The sequence below is a fragment of the Lacerta agilis genome, chromosome 3, assembly GCF_009819535.1.
Source record: "Lacerta agilis isolate rLacAgi1 chromosome 3, rLacAgi1.pri, whole genome shotgun sequence".
In the NCBI taxonomy this organism is placed as follows: domain Eukaryota; kingdom Metazoa; phylum Chordata; class Lepidosauria; order Squamata; family Lacertidae; genus Lacerta; species Lacerta agilis.
Genome location: NC_046314.1, coordinates 2983313 through 2992186, shown reverse-complemented (window position 1 = coordinate 2992186; position 8874 = coordinate 2983313).

Here is an 8874-nt window from a genome sequence, read left to right as displayed (position 1 = left end):
AACAAGACACAGTGACTACGCAACTCCAAGAAGAAGAAAAACCCTGTTGGTGTGAGAGGCCCAGGGTTGAATTTGGCACATTATATCCGATTTCTGGGGTGGGAGCCCAGAAATGAAGGAACAACAATCTTGGGAATTACAATTAAAAGTTAAGTGGAAGTTTGAAATGGAGATGCCGGATGGTGACGTATTATATTTCCTGAAGAGCTTTGCAAGGATGCTTTTGGACAAGGCTTTGGCCTTTAGATACAAGGAAAAAGAGGACATTCTGGACAATGGTTTTGGAAAGGGGTGGAGGGAAGTCTGGTGGGTGATTCCGAGGTGGGGAGAAAAAATGGTAAGAAGAGGGGTAGGGTGAAGATTTTTAGATGTGTAATCAGGAAAGCTTATCATGGTACCCCGAAGTCAGAGTGTCAAAAAATTTGATTTGGAATAGAGAAGAGATACTTGGACTGTTTTTAAAGAAGGATAGTTTAATATTATATAAGGTTTGAATTAGAAATACCAGCAGCAGTTTTAGTGGAATAAGAGATAGATAAGGTTACAAGAAGTTAAGATTTGTATTAAGAAGTTGTATTTTGAAATTATTTTGATATTTTGATGATGAATAAAAGTTAGTTAAGATTATAAGAAGTTAAGTTTTGTATTATGAAGTAAAAAGTTTTGTATTAAGAAGTAAAATAACTTTGTAATTTTGATGTTAAATGAAATAAGATTTTATGGAAATTATGAATTTAAGTGAGGAATAAGATAGATAGAAAGTTACTAAAGTAGGTTGGAATTGAAAGCAGTGGAGAGAACGGGGGAAGTCCCCCTAATTAGATTGAAACAAGATTATAATTAAATTAAAGAAGTATTGATGTGTTCCGGTGTAGGTGTTAGGTATGTATGTAGGTATGTATTTTCTTTCTTTTCTTTCTGTTTTGTTTCTGTCTTTGTATTTGTTGTTCTTTTTATAATGTGGTATATTTGTTTATGTTTGTTTTGGAAAATAATAAATTCTGGGGGGGGGGGGAAATGATGCTCAGTGGGAGAAGCTGCAACTCAGTTGCGGAGCACATGCTTTGCATGCAGAAGGCCCCAGGTTCAATCCCAGCATCTCCAGGTGGGGCTGGGAAGACTAATGTCTGAAATCCTGGAGAGCTTCTTCCGGTCAGTGACAACAATGCTGAGCGGGGCATTTGGGCACCTGAGGCAAACCACAAAATGGCATCTCCCCATCCCAGCCAGGGAAGAAGGGGTGAGTGTCAGGAACAAGGGAAGGAATAAAGATCTACTTTGGGACCTGCTGCCACTGTGGATCCTGCCCCCTGAAGCAGGACCGACCTGATGCTGAGCTTGGTGGATCAATGGTTTGACTCAGTACAAGGCATCTTCTTGTGTTGCTCATGGGCTTTGCTCTGACCATATGGCTCAAAGAGGTTTGTGAGCATTGCTCCTTCCAAGGCAAAGGGCTTGAGGCACCAGGCACTGGTGACAAGCCCAAACCTCAGTCACCTGGAAGCTTTACGTTGGGTGGGGCTAGTCCATGCAGTCAGTACTGGGGAAGATGGAGCCATGGCCTGACTCAGGCTGTTTTCCAGCATGTTTTCTCCTGCTCTGGAGGGCAGGACCAGAACCAATGGATTCAAGTTACAAGAAAGGAGATTCCGACTCAACATCAGGAAGAACCTTCTGAAAGTAAGAGCTGACAAAGTAACGGACTCCCTCAGGAAGTTGTGGACTCTCCTTCCTTCTAGGTTTTTAAGCAGAGGTTGGTTGTCTCTCAGGGGGTGCTTTAGTTGAGATTCCTCCGTTGTAGGGGGTTGGGCTAGATGGCCCTTGCAGACCCTCCAAGTGTCCCTATTTTCCAGGGAACACCCCTGATTTAGAGAAGCTGTCCCGGTTTCTGGTTTGATCCTGGAACATCCAGCTTTTTCTTAAGACATCCCTGTTTTCATTAGAGAAATATTGGAGAGTATGGAGTTATCTGACGCCTGAGCCATCTGGCGGCAATCCTGTATAGGAAAGGTTTTTTAAAAATGTTTAATGTTTTATTACATTTTCATATAGGTTGGAAGCTGCCCATAGTGGCTGGGGCAACTCCGTAAGATGTGTGGGGTATAAGTAGTAAATTTATCATTATGGAATGGGACATCCCTATTTTCATTGGAGAAATGTTAGAGGGTATGCCCTTGGGCTCCCTTCCAATTCAGCATAAGACATTGTCATGAAATTAGTCAGCAACAAAGACAAACAAATCATAAAAATCAACTGATATCAAAATTAAGGTAATAACAACAACCTGCCTAGGACTTCAGGGATGTCAGCACTATGGATATGGAAAGGCAGGATCTGAGCCAAGTAAAGTTAAGCTCCTTGGGGTCCCTTTCAGTTCAGTGGGACAGAGTTGAGCATACTGGCACCTGAAATTGCTTATCATAGAATCATAGAGTTGGAAGAGACCACAAGGGCCATCCAGTCCAACCCCCTGCCAAGCAGGAAACACCATCAAAGCATTCTTGACAGATGGCTGTCAAGCCTCTGCTTAAAGACCTCCAAAGAAGGAGACTCCACCACACCCTTGGCAGCAAATTCCACTGTCGAACAGCTCTCACTGTCAGGAAGTTCTTCCTAATGTTTAGGTGGAATCTTCTTTCTTGCAGTTTGAATCCATTGCCCCGTGTCCGCTTCTCTGGAGCAGCAGAAAACAACCTTTCTCCCTCCTCTATATGACATCCTTTGATATATTTGAACATGGCTATCAAATCCCCCTTAACCTTCTCTTCTCCAGGCTAAACATACCCAGCTCCCTAAGCCGTTCCTCATAAGGCATCGTTTCCAGGCCTTTGACCATTTTGGTTGCCCTCCTTTGGACACCTTCCAGCTTGCTTATCCTGGCTGGATCAAGCCCTGTGACTTTTGAGCTAGCAATTGCAATTAATGTATCATCACCACCTTATATCAGCAGCTACACATTTTACCATTATTGTATTTAGGCCATGTTTCTTCATGGAATATATGACGTGTTCATCTCCGAAAACTACCTGTGCACGAATCCTGTGATAGTTGGGGGTGGGAGTAAAAGCAAAGCATGTGGAGGTTTTTGTTTGTTTGTTTGTTTTAAGACAAAACTGTATTCAGTAAGACAGATGGAATTATTATTTATATATGGCCACCCGTGTGATTCTACTTCTCAGAGGCAAATCCCTGACCTGAGGAGCTTACAATCTAAAATTTGCCAAAGGAGAAACAACAGTGAAGGAAGGGAGAGTAGGGGAGACCAAGAGGAAATAAATATGCTATTGTTTCAGTTCCACATGATTAGGCTTGGTAGCAGGCTTAGTTTTTGCAGGGCATGGGAATTACAGCGTTGAGTCCTGAGCGTCACAGAAAGAAACACTGGGTTTGAAAAAGCAGCAGTTGGAATTTCATATGGTATTTGTGAAGCCAGCTCTTCATGTGTGTCATTTAGAGCTAACTTTAAACCAGGATTGCCACATGCTGAAAGGTCATGGGCACGGGTCCCTAACAGGTTTATCAGTCACCAAATTGCTAGAGTTGCATTTCCTTTCCAAGGTCACAAAGGATACTGCCATTAAACCTTCATGGTTCCGCACAGGCAGATTTGCATAGGCAGATTTGCATTGGTAACAAGGATATTTGCATTGAAATGAACACCAGGACACAAAATACTCTGTTTCCCACACCCCAGATCTCTCTGAGCAGTTTAGAAGACTAATAAACATTTGGCTGTACGAGATTTCCAAGAGCTGGCTTGTTTGTTTTTAGCACAAGGCAGTATGCAATGGTGACACCTGCTGTGGGGAAAGAATACTGACTTAAGGTTGCAACCCTTCCTACTTCCCTGGTCACAGATTTCAGAGCAGTCATTCATGGGAGCCTGGGAGCCAACTCCTGGAGGCCAAGGTCCCTTCAGCTCCCCCAATAAAATATTTGAGGGAGGGTGGGCCCCCTAAAGCTGATGGTCATCACCATTCAAATGATGTCCATGCACCATGTCCTGTGATCAATTATGTGGGGGCAAGGCTTGCCCCCCCAAAAAATTTTTTATTCAAGTTGGCACTCCTGCATGGGAGGGTAAAGGTAAAGGGACCCTGACCATCAGGTCCAGTCGTGTCCGACTCTGGGGTTGCAGCACTCATCTCGCTCTATAGGCCGAGGGAGCCGGCGTTTGTCCGCAGACAGCTTCCGGGTGTGGCCAGCATGACAAAGCCGCTTCTGGCGAACCAGAGCAGCGCACGGAAACGCCGTTTACCTTCCCGCTGGAGCAGTACCTATTTATCTACTTGCAGTTTGACGTGCTTTCGAACTGCTAGGTGGGCAGGAGCTGGGACCGAACAACGGGAGCTCACCCCGTGGCAGGGATTCGAACCGCCGACCTTCTGATCAGCAAGCCCTAGACTCTGTGGTTTAACCCACAGCGCCACCTGGGTCCCTTTTGCATGGGAGTGTGCTGTGCTGTAAAAAGTATTTAGCAGTTTCAATCACCAGGCTCAAGTGTGCCAGAGGGGAGATATAAGCCATTGTTGAACTGAAGGGGTTTTTTATCCATGGGGCATGATTTACCAAAGGCTTGATGCTTCTGTTGCACTTCTTCAAAGAAAAGAAAGCAGCATAATGCAAACAGAAACACAAGACCACATAACAAAGACCCCCACCCTGTGGCCTCGTTGAAGTGGTCCAAAGGAAAACAGAACAATATATTTGGCACCAGCTTGGGTGCAGGAATTTCCGGAAGGAGGCATACAAGGCACTGTCCCACTATCTTAGGGGCTCCACTCTAGATTTGTGTAGGGTTTACTCCTTAGCCTTTTCTTTTCCCGAAGATATCCTGCAAAGCACTGGAGGTTTAGGGTCAGAGATTTCCTCATTCTAGATGAGCCACCTTCTCAAGTTGGAGAGCCCCACCTGCCTCTCACTTCCCTCTGCAGCTCGTGCAGAAACCGCCTGCTTGACCATTGGACCCACTCTTGGTCTCATCCACTGAAACCTCCAGAGCCTGTCTTTGCATGCAGGGGGAGTCCCACTTACCAAGGGCTTGAGACCCATCGGCTACCCTCACCTGGTATAGCTGGCCAGTCAAAGCTGTTCCCAGAATGTGGCCACTGTCTTATGTCGACAGCTTCTAGGAGCCACAGGTGAGAGCCGAATGCAGGGTGCTGAAGATAAAGTGAAATATCAAGGAGCAAGGAAATCATCCCCATTGGCTGGTAATTGCAAGAAGGGATATTGTAGATAAAATATTTACCCTTGGGTTTATTTATTTATATTCCATGTACCGGTATTTATAGGCCACACAAAGCAACATACAAGAACAAAAGATAAAGGCAACACAAAAACAGCAATACAAACAATTGTAAAATGTTGATACCTTAAACACAATCACACGTTGTGAGGTTTATTCTATTCTACTGATTTCTCTATTTCACACAAATGTATAACATAAATTTCTTCCATTCTTTTTGAAATGTTTCATCGCCCTGTTGTCGGATTTCCCCCGTTAGTTGAGCTGTTTCCGCCTACTCCATTACCTTTTGTTGCCAATCTTCCACTGTTGGCAATTGCTGTTGTTTCCAAACCTGCGCTAACTATAGTCTGGCCGCTGTTGTTGCATATAGGAACAGTTTCTGATCATTCTTTGCAATACCTTCTCCAACCATTCCCAACAAGAATGCTTCCGGGTTTTTTTCCTAGAACGTATATCTAAAGAGCTTCTTTAATTCATTATATATGTTATCCCAATAAGTTTTCACCTTGTCACATAACCACCACATGTGGAAGAAACCAGGCAAATAATATTTCAACATGCACCCATCAAATAGAAGAAAATAGTTTTCCAAAACAAGAAGTTTCCACCTACCAAGAGAAACGAGAGAGCCAAGCAGCTTCTCTTGAGGAAGCAAACTCCATCCGGACCTTGCAGAAGCATCTGGCCTGCTTCTCCATCAACCCTGCCAGAGCAAAGAATGGGCAGTCACTGTCTGCATGGTAGGAGCCACTGCATCTCTTGGATTTCGGTCTTTCTTTAACCATTCAAGGCCCAAAGCCTCTTTGGGGGCAGGGGGGCAGGGTGGTGTCACTTAAATGGCTGTAATAAATTCCTATGGCTGCCTGATCCCTTCCACAGCACTTGTGGCTACAACCAGCAGGGCTTCTTTATTTAAATACCCATGTAGAAAGGGAAACTTTTGCAAGGGCAGCTTTTCCAGCCTTGAATGGAAAGCTAAAGCTAATGAAACACCTTCTTCTGCACAACTATTCAAACTGCAGGAGCTTCTGGTTAGGCTGCCCAGCTATTCCCGGCCATCACTACTGTTAGCATGCCATTCTTTTTTGTAATATCTGCAACGTGTGTGTGTGTGTGTGTACATGCAGTGTGGGCGTTGGCTAGTTTTCTTAGTTGTTGAAGACCCAAAATATATTCCTGTTCCCAAAAAACTGTTTAGAGAAATCCTACACTTCTTGCATAAATGTTTTGCTTGGGAGGTATGCATAGCCCATCCCAGTCCATGTTGCAATCACACACAAACATCTCATGCCTCTCCCAGCTCCTGGAACACCTTCCCGTGCAGAAAAATCACATTAGGTGCTATGTCAACAATGTCTCTACGGTACAGACGTCAGTATTCATTTCAGGACAGCCTTGCAGCAGGTTAGCAGTGAAAGGAAACAGATGTTCTCTTGTCTGAAAAACATTGGCCTTAGATTACCTTCTCTGGTCTCGGTTCAAAGCTGTGTCTTCACAGAGTAAGACCACTGTTCAAATCTTGATGAACCAGTTTTTTAGTTGTTTGTGTCTATATACCTCTTTGACATCAGTATGTACCCTACAAATATTTGCAGGGTTAGACCCAAAGTTGTGGATCAGATACTTTGCTCTCCTACTTCAGGGGGGAAATGTGCATGGCTTCATAAAACTCCAAAGCAGTTTCACTTTTCCTAATCCATGCCTGTCCCACCACAATCTCTTGGAACAAGTGAGCATGAAAATCCTGGTTTCTAAAGGAGGAGGGGCCTAGGCTCACTTTTTATGGGAAGCCACCCTTCCTAATCCCAGCTAACAGGGCTAGGTATCAGACCTTCATATGTTCTAGAGCAGGGGTCCCCAAACTAAGGCCCGGGGGCCGGATGCGGCCCAATCGCCTTCTAAATGTGGCCCGCGGATGGTCCGGGAATCAGCGTGTTTTACATGAGTAGAATGTATCCTTTTATTTAAAATGCATCTCTGGGTTATTTGTGCAGCATAGGAATTCGTTCATTTCCCCCCCCAAAAAATATAGTCCGGCCCCCCGCAAGGTCTGAGGGACAGTGGACCGCCCCCCCCTGCTGAAAAAGTTTGCTGACCCCTGTTCTAGAGCTCAGCATCAACACTGAAAAGACAATGCTGCCAAATTCCAACCTGCAACTCTTGATACGGCTGCTAGTTTTCCTGCTGTCTTCAGTCTGTGCCTTCAACAGTCGCCTGACACATAGAAAATTTAGCAGCTAGAGATTTTCTTCATCATTCATGTCCATGCCAGGGGAAAAAAGGCTTTGCTTGCTTAATTTCAGAGCAGGGCTGGATGAAAAAAGCAATTCAGTTAAATGCGTTGTAAACTTCATGCAGGGAAATTCGGTTGGCGAAAAACAGGGCTCCACAGCGCCATCTGGTGTCACAGTGTTGTAACACATATAAAGCACATTGTCTTTACAAATGTAGCTGAGACTCAGGAGGCAACTACTGAAGCCACAGGATTGGGATCAGCAGTGGCACTTTTCAATGAACAAGACATCCCTTGTCTTCTATCACCTGGTGTTTGCTCCATGAACAGGAACAGCTTCTGCCCATGGATCCAAGACTCAGGCTGAAAAGTAGTGAGGAGCCCATGGCCCTATAGGTGGCTGAGCTGATACTCTCATTTCCAACCTTTGCGCATGATATATGCTGCATGAGTCTCTTCTTCCACACGCCATCTCTGAACAGCAACAAGGGGCCAGGCAATCTAGAGAGCTGCTTTGGTATTTAGGCTTGCGGTCAACTCATAGCCTGAGCCTATGCATGTTTACTCAGAAGTAAGACCCACTGTGTTCGGTGGGGCTTGCTCCCAGGTAAGTACATTAAACTGGAGCCTAAGGATATTTCATTAAAGTTGCCAACAGTTTCCTGACATTCCATACCATTAGCTGAACTGGCACTTAAGTCATAACTAACTTTCCCCATTGTTTTCAGTGGAATGCGGGTTCAGCTAGCCTAGGCTGCATTCTGAACCCCACTTACCTAGGAGCAGGCCCCAATGAATTCAATAGGCTTTCCTGCTGTTACTGCTTGCATGAAGAGAGACACTGGGCATACAAACTTTCCCTGTGCCTTCATCTGCCAATAAAAGTCTGCCCAGCTGTTCCAGGCACAAGAATCCCGTTGAAGTGTGTTTGAAATCAGCCCCACTAAACGTTGTAAGAATACAATTTTGATCAGTCACCTACTAAGTTGTACTATATTGCAAGTTGCATTTCTTGTTGTTTTGTTGTTGTTGTTGTTGTTCAGTCGTTCAGTCGTGTCCGACTCTTCGTGACCCCATGGACCAGAGCATGCCAGGCACGCCTATCCTTCACTGCCTCTCGTAGTTTGGCCAAACTCATGTTAGTAGCTTCGAGAACACTGTCCAACCATCTCATCCTCTGTCGTCCCCTTCTCCTTGTGCCCTCCATCTTTCCCAACATCAGGGTCTTTTCTAGGGAGTCTTCTCTTCTCATGAGGTGGCCAAAGTACTGGAGCCTCAACTTCAGGATCTGTCCTTCTAGTGAGCACTCAGGGCTGATTTCTTTGAGAATGGATAGGTTTGATCTTCTTGCAGTCCATGGGACTCTCAAGAGTCTCCTCCAGCACCATAA